We start from the raw sequence: 13,930 nt of genomic DNA, 5'->3' as shown, positions 1-13,930 counted from the left end.
AACAGCCTTTGTTTTCATGATAAAAGCTTTATGCTTTTACAGTCAATGATTTTTTTTTAAATATCTTCTAGTAGTACTCAAAAACGTTACGGAGATAATTAGCATCTGTACTAAAAGCAATCAAGGTCAAAGAAGAGACGTGGACAAAACAGGACAAAACGGGCGTCGCATCTGTGTGTTTTCCAGGCTTTCCCAGGAAGCATTAGCAGCCTTGTAACTAGTGACAGTGAGTCCTGAGGTGTTTTTGATGAGTTACTGCTTCAGTAATGTATTTTTTCCTTGAACCTACAGTGTGTAATTTTGACTTCAGTTGGAAAGAGATTTTCCAAAATGGAAGTCTTCCTCTCTCAAAGAGATTTTGTTTTAGGAACTTCCCATCAGAGTGGATCTTCAGAGGTGATCGACTTGACAGTAGAAGTCATCAGTAACGAGACTTTTCACTCTCTTTTAAAAAAAGAAAAAAAAAAAAAAAGTCAATTTCCTTCCAAAGACCCAAGCACAGCCCATCTTCCTAAAGTTGGTGGCATCACTGGTCTTTGGTTTCTCAGTTGTAACAGTCGAGATAACATGAAAACGTGTTGCTCTGCCTGCTTCAGTACTGCCAAAAGCATTAGGAAACCCGCCAGTCCTTTTTGGTAGTCTGAGGTATTGCAGCCCTGGGGATTTTACAAATTGACTTGCATTGTTTAAACTAACTGCCAAATAGCTGTAGTATTTGATTTGTTAGGTGTATGTAAGCAGTTAGGTATTTTTCTCAACGTTTAAAAAGAGAGGCAACTGAATGTTATGGGGTTTTTTTCCTGATGTTTTGACGGAGTGCTCTGAAGTACTTTCTTTCTGTCTGGCTTTCAATGGTGCGTTTCCCTGGCAGTTCAGTAGCACCTCTCTTGGGCAGCTCAGCTGGCCAGGTGTCCCTCCGCGTTCTGTAACACGCACAAAAACCCCTAGTCCCATTATAACTGTGTACTTTGGAGAGAGATAATTTAATGGTATGTATTCAGAGCTGTGCAAGTTAAGGTAATGGGAAAGGAAAATGAAATACTTTTACAGTATAAGTATTTTTATTGGACGTATATAAACATGGGCACGCCTTTTTAGTGTAAAGTGAATGATTGAGATTTATTCTTTATTTTTTCCTTTTGCTCTTTGGAGTTTTCCACTTCACTTTCAGCTTTATTCACCAAACGAGCAAGATGCAAAGCAGCAGCAGCAGCAGCGCAAGGGCTGTAGCTGTTGTGGTGGATCCGTAAGCGTAGATTCTGATTGCGTACGACCTCGTCCCGCAGCCTCCCAGGGTTATCTCCCTGCAGCGGTGCTGTAAGGAAGGGAGGAGACGTTTTCCAACACCGGCAAGAGTGTTTACTTGTATGCTAAGAAGGTGTTCAAAATGGTATCGATTAGCCTAAATGCTGATTTTAAGTGTTCAAATCGCTCTTAACTTTTAAAGGAGGTGGTGTATTTCGAGCTGACCTGTTTACCTGGAATCCTGCTTTAGCTCAGCGACTCTTCTTGTGCGCCCCCAGCCTCTGCTGGCAGGGCGGTATGAGGAGATGGAAGGTCCCTGACTTAGTATAAACACTGCTTAGCAACAACTACAGCATCGGGGTGTTGTCAACATTATTCTCACCCTAAATCCAAAATGGCCCTGTACCAGCTACTCGGAAGAAAATGAACTTTATTCCAGCTGAAACCAGGACAACCCCAAACCCCCTGATTCTGGGTCTGCAACGGGGAAAAAACAAACGACTTTGGGACTCCTGGGAAAGCCAAATCCGCCTGGATTGGTGCAGCTGCAAAGCAAAAAACCCACCCCATTTTCATGCACAAACTCACAACCGAAAGATCACCCCTTTTTATGTTGTGGAAAAGCACTGAAACACACCCCAAACTGAGTATTTTGAAAAAGCAAAAAACTCCCCAGTTTGGGGAAGACTGGGGGTGAAGCACAAGCAGTTTGAGGGGCGTTGCTGGGGGTCCTCCCAGTGTGGATGATCTGGTGTGGATGCTCTGTTGCGGGTTATCCCAGGTGAGTTACCTGCTGTGGATCATCCTGGGTGGGCTCCCTGGGGTAGGTCATCTCCCCCCCGTGTCCCCCCATGCACCTCTGTACCCTCACCTACCCTCTCCCCGGCGTGTGTTTCTCCCCCATATATGCCCCCTGCTGCTCCAGCCCGCCCCCTTCACCCATTCGAGTTTTTAACCCACGCGAGTTGTTTCCCCCCGCATCCCCTGCTCTTCTATCTCCTGTCCCATCCCCCCCGTCGTCCCCCCCGCTTCCTTTCCCTCCTCCATATTCCACCCCCCGCTCCCCATCATCCGTCAGGCTCCAGACCCCTGGCATGCTGCCTGCACCCCATTCTCTGTCATTTTTTTTTCTTCTTTTCCTTACAAGTTGTTGTTGTTGTTGTTGTTGTTTCTTTTAAATGATTAGACTGTTTTCGTTTCAAGCCACGAGTTTTCTCACTTTCGCCCTTCCGATTGTCTCCCCGTCCCACTGGGGGCGGGGGAGCGAGCGAGCGGTCGCGTGGGGCTTTCTTGCTGGCTGGCGTTAAACCACGACACGAGGTGAGTTGCAAGCCCTGCCTGGCTAATGCTGGAGGCTCTCTATGTTCGTCCTGCCATCTTGACGGGCCGTCCTTGTTCTTCATTGCCGCTTTATAGCGAGCGCCTCTCGCTCTGTAAGCGGCATTACTGGGGCCGTGCAGGTACTGCCTGTTGCAGGCAGCAAAGGGCAATTGTGTCGCTTGCCGGCGGGAGCGGCAAGGAGTGCGGAGCCACGCTCCTGTAGGGAGCAAAGATGGAACCTCGAGGGCTCTACAGTCGTCTGCTGAGGACTACTAATATCCCGACAGGCCTCTTTGCTATCCCTGCTTCACGGCTGATTCCTTTGCACGCCAGAGGGCGGGGCGGTAAGTAACACCGTGCAGCGTCTCTTCGATAAGAGACGAGCCCCGCACAAGAAGCCTTGCGTGCGTGTAGGATTGGGAGAGCAGAGTTCTGATGGCTCAGAGGTGAGGAAAGGTGCGCCCACCCCAACCGAGCCCCAGGGTCGCCAGGGTATCGCTGGCTTGCAGGTGGGCCGCTGGCATCTGGTGCGCTGGGACGCGGCGTTTCCTGCTGGACAGAGCTGCCCCTCTGGCACAGAGCAGCTTTGGGTGTCTTGTGGCCTGCCTTCAGGCTGTCACCGGAACCAGGCGTTATTTTTTTTTTTTAAATCTCTCGCCAGCATCTGTTGGCTGGCTGCTGTCGCTCCCGCAACCCTGATGCCACATTCAGAGGGGATACAGCAGTCCTTGGGGCTTGCTCCAGGGGACACCCCCCCCCCCTTACCCCCCCCCCCCATTTGCAGGTTCCCTGTGCTGCTTCTCCTCTGTAGATAACGGGGTGGGGAGGGCAGGGGCAGAAGCGACCACCCGAATGGTCTGTTCTTTGCACTTGACTGCTGTAAACGCTCCAGCCACTCGGGTGCTCTTTGGAACGGAGACGATGAAGATGACTGCCCGGGCTGCGAGTGGGGAAAGGGCAGGGCAACGTAATCCCTGTGCCCCCAGTAAGTAGTTGCCGCCTGTGTCTGGTCTCTACTGGTCTGAGCTGTCAGTCGTCCCTCGTGCAGCTGATGCTCCGAAGAGGATCGTTACGGGGATGCGGCTGCTGCTGCCCGGTGACCGAAGGTGGGAAGTGGCGTTGGGGAGGGGCGCATGCGCGGTGGAGTGCGGTGGGGGGGGGGGGGGGTGGGGTCCAGCTGTTGCGGGGCAGCCGAGGCGCTTTACGGCTGCTCGGCAAGCGCGCATGCGTGGTTCGACTTTTACGGCGCTGGCCCCTGTTGCCTGGCAACCGAGGCGCGACACGACGCCTCGGCTATCGCGCATGCGCGGCGGCGCGGTTTACGGCCTGCTCCTGTTGCCTAGCAGCCGAAACGCGTTACGGCAGCTCGGCAAGGGCGCATGCGCGCTGCGGTTTTTACGGCGCTCGCCGCTGTTGCCTGGCAACCAAAACGCGACATGGCGCCTCGGCAACCGCGCATGCGCGGCGGCGCGGTTGACGGCGCTCCTGCTGTTGCCTGGCAACCAAAACGCGGCCCTGGCCGTCGGGAGCCGCGCATGCGCGGTGGCGCCTTTTGCCGCCCTCCTGCTGTTGCCTAGCAACCGAAACGCGGTACAGCAGCGCGGAGCCGCGCACGCGCGGTGGCGGCGCGTTTCGCCAGCGCTCTCTTCCGCCACCTGTTGAACAGACTTCGGTACTGCAGCTGGGGTGCCGCCCATGCGCGCTGGCGCGTTGTGCCAAGCGCTCGCCGCTGCCACCCCGCGACCAATGTTCGGTACTGCAGCTCGGAGGCTGCGAGTGCGCGGGGCTGCCGCGGTCCTGCACGTGCCGTCCGACGGTAACGGTAATGCGGCCCCGGCGGGAGGTGCCGCCGCGCTCGTTGCTTCCTCCCGGTAAGGAAACGCCGCCGGCAAGGAAAGCTCGCACGGGCTGTCTCTGCCCGGCCTCCCTCTCCTCGCGGCGCGGGAGCACAAAGGGACAGGCGGGCCGCTTACCGGCTGCGGGCAGGAGCTGCTGCGGCTGAAGCTGGAGAGGCCAGAGAAAGGTAGAGAAGAAGAAATGGAAGGCTGGCCGGCCGGCAGCTGCCTCCCGCTGCAGGCAAGAGAGAGCCTGCCTCTCCGCGTGTGGAAGGATCCCTCTTCGTAGTCCGCAGCAGGTCAGACCGCCGAGGTGCACCGCAGGGTCCGGATGCGGCACCGACGGTGCAGTACGGCCACGTAGTGTGCGAGCGAGCGAGGCTCCGTGCCTAGGAGGCCTCGTCTCGCAAGACCTATGAGACGCGTGTTCTCCTAGGGGGAGGACGGCCGCGCCGCCGGAGTTACAGAAGAGGAGGGGAGCGGGAGAGGAGCAGAAAGAAGCGTCTCAACTGGCAAATTCTCCTGGCAGTGCCAAGAGCTGTGGTGAGCCCCGGGCCCTTGGGGCCCTGTCTCCCCTCTTCCGCGTTCTGGTCCCTCCCTGCCCCTTCCCCTGGTCCCCTCTCTTTCCCACACCGCTGCCTTTTTTTTTTTTTTTTTTCCTTTCCTCCCTTGTACCCCTGATACTGAAAAGCCAGTCGAAGAAACTCCCTAAGACTCGTTTTGGAGTTTTAGAAAGCAGGCATTCTTCATTGCAGCGCTGGCTGCACGGGGGATAGTTCCACCTAGCGTGCATGCCACAGCTTTAGCACAAACAGGTTATACAGAATAACTAATTGCATGTTAATCAGATTAGTATACATATACATAAAAACGACGGCAACCGATTATCATAGTACTGCCTACGTCCGATCACGTGCAATGAAGGATCCATTTGAGACGAAGGGCTGCTTTTGCAACCACCGACCCATCTGAAGTTCTTGCTGGCTGTCCTCGAAGTCTTTATTCTTGTCCTTGTTCTTTGATCTTGAAGCTTAACGCAGGTTCAATCACACGTGGTCAGTTTCAGCATTGTTCTCATCCAGCGTACAGGAACATCTAGTCATAAGAGCAAAGAACTGCAAAACTTAGGAGTACCTACCTCTGCTAGTCGATTGCTTGGCTATACTTTTGTCTATTGTTTCAATCGTAGTGTTAGTGTAAGATTTCTAATAATTATTTACCAAATCTCACTTTTGCAGTCACCTAGCAGCAAACCAGTTTCCACAGCTGGTACAAAATATTAAAACCATCCCAATATTTAGACGTGCCATACAGAATGTATGGAAATAGGCTATCAGAGGTGTCCGAGGGGCAGAGGGAGCGCCGGGGGGCGCCCCGAGCCCCAGAGCAGACTCGCTGGCAGGACTCGATAGGCACGCGACTGACTGAATAAACGCTGGCCGCCCGTCCCCTTTGCCCTCCGGGCTGCGTTTGCGCTCCCTTTGCACGAGTGGAGGGGCCGTGAGGGAGCCCAGGGGAGGAGGAGGTGAGGCGCTGGGGGGGGTCGGGCCGTGTCCCCCCTGTTCCTGCTGGGCTCCAGCTGTTGCAAATATTCCGGTAAAGAAATCAAAATTTAATCACATAGAAGAGTTAGGTTTGATTAAGAAGTAAAATTGTGAAGCATAACGTATAGGATCGTTAAGTTTGAAACGTAGCCATAGAAACTTTAGGAGGAGCTGTGTTACGCGTGACTCTAGGAACCTTAATATTGTTAAAGTTTGAAAGAGCTAACCCTAGAAACCTCACCAGGAAGTTACTGGTTCTCCTACCTTCTGTTTCAGGAAACTAAGGAAACCGTCGGGGACGCCAGTTTGCTGCTTGGAAACCCCCTTACCCTTCCCATCTCCATTTGAGGATCGAAGATGCCAGTCAGCAGAGCTAAGTGTAACTGACCAATGATTGTTTTTAAATAAGAATATTGATAAGGTTATATAATCAAAGGACCGATCATTATAAAGGTTAAATTTAAGAACGAGCATAGTATGCATTTTTACGGAAGGAGCTTAGGTAACAATGACCTGACAGGAAAAGTCTGTAAAAACTGATGGATTTTGATACTAAGCGGGACACGCCTTTGGAGGAGCGATCCCCCGTGTCCCCAGCGCTGCGATAAACAAAGTGCCCGCTGCTTAACTTCAGGTTGGTGTTAAGGAGTTTTATTCCGGATTTCGGGAACGGTTTTGGCGACCCAGATGGGACCTTGCGAGTGAGACTGGACGAGATCGAGTGTCGATCGAACTCCGGCCGGCACCGAGGTATTCTCGGGGAGAACCGTCACCCTCGACTCGCAAAGCTCCTCGCAGCGTTCCCTGGAAAAAAAGGTAAGGCGCCGCTGCTTTGGAATTTGTTTGGAAAGCCTGCCCGTGAGGCGCGGCGAAAGCTTCGCAGGGTTGGGGCTTGGAGGGTACCCGTCTGCAGTGGAAGCCTAGGCGTCTGCCCGTAAGTCATAAGCGAAAGCTATTGCTGGGTTGGACTTTGTGTATTATTTGGGACAACTGTCATTTGCATTTGTTTGGTATTTGGTATTTGAATGTACAGAAGTATAAAGGCATCAGCAAAATTGTTTAAGAATAAGAGTGCAGGAAATGGAACCGCTGATGAAAAGTTACCAAAACCATCACCGTTGGGACGTTTATTGGCACATTGGGGTGAATTGCAGGAAAAATGGTAAACAAACAGAACTTTGAGTTACAATACTATATTGCAATTACTGTTGTTTTGTAGGAGAGAGAGAGTAAATGGAATAAAGTGCCATAGGTAGATTTGTTCTTTTTAAGTGAACGTATCTGACGGGGACCGGAGGGGAGTCTCCCAGCAGAACCTCTGGTTACAGCTAAACCGGGAGAACAGAAAATGGAATTTGAATTGACACTAGAGTCACCTTTTCAGTTTTAAATACCTTAGAGGGAGAGTTAAGTTTTGAAGAAATTGGTGGTGTCGGTGCAACAAGTGAACGAGAAACTAGACCCTTCTTTAAATCTTTAACAATGAAATTAGGAAAGCAATGGGTCACTCAGCAGTTTTTGTATGTGCCAGATTCTCCTAAAACCCTGTTAAGGAGAGATCTATTTGAGAACTTAGAGGCAGAAGTTAAATTAAAAAATGGAGAGATTAAAACTTCAATTCCAGAAACTAAACGTATCGAAGCAGTGGCTTTGTTGTTAACAGGATGGTTACCGAAAGCAGAAGATTATACCAGTCAAAGTCTAATGCTGTAATTCCAATCGTCTGGACTGGGAAGTTCCTGGTAAATCCAAAAAGCAGAACCTGTGAGAGTTGATTTAAAGCCAGGATGGAATCCGGTAAGAATGAAACAATACCCCCTAAGACCGGAAAGTCGGAAAGGGTTAGCAATGGTAATACAAACATTTTTAAGATACAAATTGTTAATAGAATGCGAATCCAGATATAACACCCCGATCTTGCCTGTTAAAAGGCTAATGAAAAAGATGGTAGATTAGTTCAAGACCTCCTCAGAGCAATAAATCAAATAGTACAAGATATTCATCCGGTAGTAGCAAATCCTTATACTTTGTTAGCAACCCTAACGGAGAAACAAGAATGGTTCACAGTGTTAGACCGAAAAGATGCCTTTTTCCGTATTCCCTTGGATCCCAGTAGTCAAGAGGTTTTTGCTTTGGAATGGGAAAATCCTGAGACTGGGAGAAAAACACAATATACGCGGACAGTCTTGCCTCAAAGCTTTAAGAATAGTCTTACCATTTTTGGAAATCAATTGGCACGAGAATTAGAGATTTGGAAGAAAGAAAATAATCAAGAAATCTTGCTGAAATATATGGATGATCTGTTAATTGTAGCTGAGACGGAAGAACAATGCACAAAGCTAACTATCAACTTTTTGAACTTTTGGGGAATCGGTGGATATCGAGCGTCAAAAGAAAAAAACCCAAATAACCCAGAAAGAAGAAACTTATTTAAATGAGTTTTAAAATCCTAAAAGGACAGAGACAATTGGGAACTGGGAGAAAAGAGGCAATTTGTCGTCTCCCCGAACCTAAGACGAAAAAAATTAATGACGAGCGTTGCCGGGAATGGTCGAGTGGTGTCACCTGTAGATTATAAATTGTGGCTTGCTGGCCCGACCTTTATAGGAGCAGCTCAAAACCTCAAACGATGGATTGGACCGATGCCGAGAAAGCTACTTTCCAAGAACTGAAACAGGCTGTAAGAGGGGTGCCAGCCCTAGGCCTGCCAGATCTCACAAAGAAGACACTTGAACTTTTTGCTCGTGAAAGAAGAGGTATAGCTCTGGGTATCCTGGCCCAATACGTAGGGCCAAGTGGGCGAGCTGTGGCCTACTTCTCGAAGCGATTAGGTAATGTGAGTCTGGGATGCTCTGGTCGTCCGAGAGCCGTCGCTGCAACTGTGCTACTGATCCAGGAAGCTCGTAAGTTCACCTGAGGACAAAGGATTAGAGGACAAAGGATTACTGTACGTTTCCCATATGATAACTGTTGTGCTAAAACAGAGAGGGGGGCATTGGGTATCCCCTAGCAGGATGCTGAAATACCAAGTGGTGTGGCTGGAACAAGATGATGTTTACCTAAACGCTACTACCACCGTTAACCCTGTTGCGTTTTCAACAACCGATCAAGTTAAAGGAGGAGAACTGGAACGTGACTGCGTGCAGACAATCGAAAGAGTTTACTCCAGCTGACTGGATCTCTGAGATGTGCCGCTAGAAGAAACAGATTGGGAACTGTATGCCGACGGAAGCGGTTCCATCTGTGAAGGAAAACGTTTATCAAGATAGACAATAACTACTGAGGAGGTAATTGCGTTGCCAGCTTTGCCTTCGACGATATCTGCCCAAAAGGCTGAATTGATAGCTCTCATTCGAGCTCTGGAACTAAGTCAAGGAAAGCGAGTCAACACTTGGACAGACTCAAAGTATGCTTTTGGAGTAGTACGCGCACACGGAGCGATACGGAGAGAAAGAGGACCGTTATCTGCACAAGGAACCACCATTCAGCACGCAGAACAAATACTGGAATTGTTAGAAACCATTCAAAAACCAACAGAAGTCACGATAATGCACTGTTAAAGCACATCAGTTAGGTAAGACCGGTCCGAACGCAGGTAACCGACTGGCCGATAAAGCTGCTAAAGAGGCTGCGGAAAAAGGCATCCTAGCACTAGTTCCAGAGAAAAGTATAAAATTGCCTAAAGAAACTCCAAATTATAACGAAAAAGATGAAGAATTAATTATTAGACTGCAGGCTAACAAAATGAAACAGGATAGGCTGTAACACCGACAGGTCAAATAATAGTCCCACCCACAATAATAAGAGAAATTGCCCGAGCTGAAGATCACAAAGTATATCGGGGAACAGAAAGTGAAATACGACAAAGATTGTTTAAACAATTAGAGGCGGATGTGAAATTTATATATAAAAATATCCCCGAATCAGTAATAAGATCATCTTTGGGATTATGAAATAAGGAAATTTTTTAGGAGAATATTAGCAAATTGACTTTATAGAATTGCCTTGAAAAGAAGGATCTATCCTAGTTTTAGTTGATATCTTTACTGGGTGGCCCGAGGCTTTCCCTTGTCGCACCAAAAAAGCAAGGGAAGTACTCAAAGTCTTGCTCAAAGAGATAATACCAAAATGTGGGGTGCCTGTAAGAATGTCATCTGACAATGGCCCTCATTTTATAGCAAAGATTATGAGACAAGCTGAGCAAAGTATTATCTATAGATTGAGACTATCACACCCCATACAGACCACAAGCGGGGGGGGGGGGGGGGGAGGGGGGGGGGGGAGGGGGGGGGGGGGAGAGAGAGAGAGAGAGAATGAACTATACCCTTAAGCAACAGTCGAGTAAAATTTGTCAGGAAACCTCACTCCTCACGTGGGTTAAAGCATTACCCATGGCTCTATTAAGAATCAGAGTATAGCCAGAAGAGAAAGAAAATTTAAGTCATTATGAAATGTTTTATGAAAGACCATATCGAGAGTCCTATGTTCTGAGTATCTTGAGTGCCTTTGGAGATAGGTTTTTAAAAGGTGTTATGATTTCTTTAAGCAATTCTTTTCAAGAACTTTGTCAGTATGTCTCCACAGCTGGACCCTTAGAATTGGACGTAGCAGCGCATCCCTTGCGACCAGGAGATTGAATGTGTGTAAAATCACTGAGAAGTGGAAAGGACCGTATCGAGTCATTTTAACAGCCCTTATAGCAGTAAAGGTCTGGGAGAAGAACCCTGGCTTCAATATTCAAGAATAAAGAAAGCACCAACAAGAAATTGGAAGTCTAAAGAAACTGGCCCTTTAAAACTGAAAATCTATAAGTAAGTTTCACATTATCTATTTGGGAAAACAGCTGTGTAAAGTTTATAATACTGGGGTTGCTATTAGGAATATTGTCGAGGGCAATAATCTTTTTGTGTGTTTAGAGGGCGTATGTATTTTTTTTGAGGGGTTCCAAACATGAGATAAACAAAATGAAACTATTATTGTTTGAGCTATTAATCTTGATACTAACCGTTTTTGTAATTTGGATTTAAAAAAAAATAAATCTAGTTTTGTAACTGATTCAAAGTTTTGTAAAGACACAAAATTGAACCTCAGTAACAGCCTGCCTTCCGATTCCAAAGTCAGATGAAAATCTAGTTCCGTGGAGAATACTGACATTGAATTTAACCAAAACTTGAGAAAAGATGCAGAACAATGAGAATCATTTTAGCAAATTAAATGGGATGGATTTAAAAGGCAATTATTTTTTTTAAATTTGAAAGAAGGAATTAGAGCGTTGTGAATTATAACATTACCAAACCATCCACCTCATGGACAAAAGAATTAATTTACTCGCCCTTCGGGAGAAACTTGTACAGGCAGCCCTTGGGGCTGTCAGTTGCCAAAACCGTAGCGACAAGTGCAGGAAGGAACTTGGGATCATATTTAAAATATAAAACGATGTTTAGAATTTCCTGGAGTTCCAGGATCCTTGTTAGAGCCACCCAGAGTCGGGACCGTCTATGGAAATTTAGACTGGTTTAGACAACCAGAGAAAAATCACACATCCTAAACAGAGCTGAATGAAGGTTTATACTTGCAGCTCCTCTGACCCCAAACTCCAACGACTTTCTCTAGTAGCTAAAGCTCTCAGATGGGGATGTGTTTGTAGAAAGTATAATAATATTTTACATGATCTTTGGTCGCCTCTTAATAACGGAAAACATTTAGCTTGGAGTTGACTGTATTAAAGGACAGGTGAAAAGTTCAGGGTTAACTGTTTGGGTGACTAGTGATGATATATGATCCACTCACCTTTTCATGAAGGAGAAAGGCAAATCGTGGACTTCAGCCTTAATAACTCTCTCCTCTCTCTGGAAGAAATCTCCCTTGTGGCCTCGCTGGTGGACCCGGGTAAATGGAAAAGATGATACCTGGCAATCGCCAAGTCTTAGAACTAAAATAAGATGGGTATTCAAATCTGTATTTTGACCCCAGTTAACACCCCTTCCAAATGCCACCTTTCATTCAATCGAGGAAGTGCCTGCTGCTTAACTTCCCATGGGTGTTGAGAAGTTTTGTTCCGGGTTTCGGTCCCCCAGCTGCAGGCCGGGGCTGGAGGAGCCGCAGGTGCGGGCAGTGAGGCTGCTGGGGCCGTCCCCTCCCTGGAAAGGGGGGGCTGCCGGGGGAGGGGCCGGGGCGGGGCCGGTGGGAGCCGAGGCAGGAGCGGAGCGGAGCGGTGGCCGGGCTGCGGCTGCCCCGCGGGAGAAGGTGAGCGGGGCCGGGCGCCCCTCGGACGGCGAACGTCGGAGGCGGGGGTGGCCCGGGGGAGGTGGGGGCCGCCGGTGCAGAGGCCGGGGGGGAGCCCTGGGGGCTCACAGGGGGCTGGGACCACGTGCGCGCGGGGGGGGGGGGGGGGGGGTGGGCTCACAGGGCGGCTGGGAGCAAGTGCGCGCGGGGGGGAGGGCTCACAGGGGGGCTGGGAGCAAGTGCGCGCGGGGGGGGGCTCACAGGGGGGCTGGGAGCAAGTGCGCGCGAGGGGGGGGGGGGGGGCGCAGGGCGGCTGGGAGCAAGTGCGCGCGGGGGGGGGGCTCACAGGGGGGCTGGGAGCAAGTGCGCGCGGGGGGGGGGGTGCGCTCACAGGGGGGCTGGGAGGAAGTGCGCACGGGGGAGGGGCTCACAGGGGGGCTGGGAGCAAGTGCGCGCGAGGGGGGGGGGGGGCGCAGGGCGGCTGGGACCACGTGCACGCGCGGGGGGGGGTGCTCACCGGGCCCCGTGGCGGGGCTGCGCAGCCGGCCGGCGGGTTCCGGGGAAAGCCCCGAGGAGGACGGCGGGGTCTGTGTGGGACGCACGGAGCGGCGGCGGCGGCCGCTGCCCGGAGCCGGGCGGGGGGGTGCCGCGCCGCGCCGTGCCGGAGCCGGGCGGCGAAAGCGCGCCGGAGCTGCCCGGAGCGGCGCTGGGGGCTCGGCGGGAACTGCGGCTGCGCCGGCGTGGGGGTGGGCGGAAACGGAAGCGGCTTCCCCTCGGGGTCAGGCAGCAGGGCGGGCTGCCTCCCGGGGCATGCCGGGAGCTGTAGTTTTCGCGGACTCGGCGGCCGGGCGGCAGCGTGGCTCTCGGGCGCGGCGTAGTCCTTGCTGCCGCCGCGGCCCCCGGAGTCCGACCAGGTCAGACGCAGGAGCGTTGCCGGTTTCGTGTGGTTTTCCGCGGGCTTCCCGCTGCACCCGCTCCCCGACCAGCCGTGCGGACGCGCGACCCGGGCGCATGCGCCGTCCTGCGCGTGGGGCAGCCCGGCGTTCGCTCGTCGGCTCCGGCCCCTCCGGCGCATGCGCGGTGTCCGGGTGCAGCGTGGTGGCGCGCAGGGCGCGGGTCTGGGCGGCAGCGGGCGAGCGCCGGGACCGCGGGTGAGGCGAGCGATCCCCTCCGGCGGGGGCAGGGGCGGGGGCGGGGGCGGGGGGGTGCCTCCTGCCCGCTGGCCGCCGGGCGCTGGCGGGACGGGAAGCTGCGAAGCGGCCGCCGCGGCAGGCTCCCGGTCCGCCGGAGGCGAGCCGGGCCAGGGCAGCGCCAGGCAGTTCCCCGAGAGCCGATAGAAGGGAAGAGGGGACGGAGGCGGGCACCCCCCAGGCGCGGCCAGCGGGCGCCTCCCCGAGTCGCCGGAGCTCCCCCGGCGCCTTCCCCCGGCCCCGCTCGGCCCGTGCGGCTGCCCCCAGCTCCAGCCCCTCCCCTGAAGCCTGTGCTGTAGCCGCAGGCAGCCCCCGAGCCCTGTCGTGAGGGCAGCAAGCTGGCCCTCCCATGTTCTCGAGTCTCCCTGAACGTGGGTGCCGTTAGCAGCGGCGCGGGGAACGAGCGGCGTCTGCGGAAGCCCCTGCGGAAGGAGGGGCTCTGGCCAGGGTCGAGCTACAGTAATAACGGTCACTGCTGCCTCTTTCCCTCTCCCAGAGGCCACGCTGTGAGTGCGGTTGTCCGTTCGTCCCCGGGGATGCCGTTGACTGCAGCAGCCTCAGGCTCGCGTGG

At 52.1% G+C, this 13,930-nt stretch overlaps 1 long non-coding RNA gene across 2 annotated transcripts; it reads right to left on the bottom strand.

Moving 5' to 3' along the window:
• Positions 1-5,251: 5,251 nt before the first annotated feature.
• On the bottom strand, positions 5,252-12,919 carry LOC142034123 (uncharacterized). Of its 2 annotated transcripts, none has more exons than XR_012651452.1 (3): positions 12,687-12,919; positions 11,735-11,876; positions 5,252-6,748 (listed from the first exon to the last, which is right to left on the bottom strand). It is a non-coding gene; the product is annotated as an uncharacterized LOC142034123 (long non-coding RNA). The 2 variants fall into 2 exon arrangements; XR_012651453.1 differs by having other exon boundaries at positions 5,252-5,495; positions 12,687-12,918.
• Between the last annotated feature and the right edge of the window lie 1,011 nt (positions 12,920-13,930).

This window comes from Buteo buteo, chromosome 9 (genome assembly GCF_964188355.1).
Source record: "Buteo buteo chromosome 9, bButBut1.hap1.1, whole genome shotgun sequence".
Lineage (NCBI taxonomy): Eukaryota > Metazoa > Chordata > Aves > Accipitriformes > Accipitridae > Buteo > Buteo buteo.
This window is presented reverse-complemented; position numbering and strand designations above follow the sequence as displayed.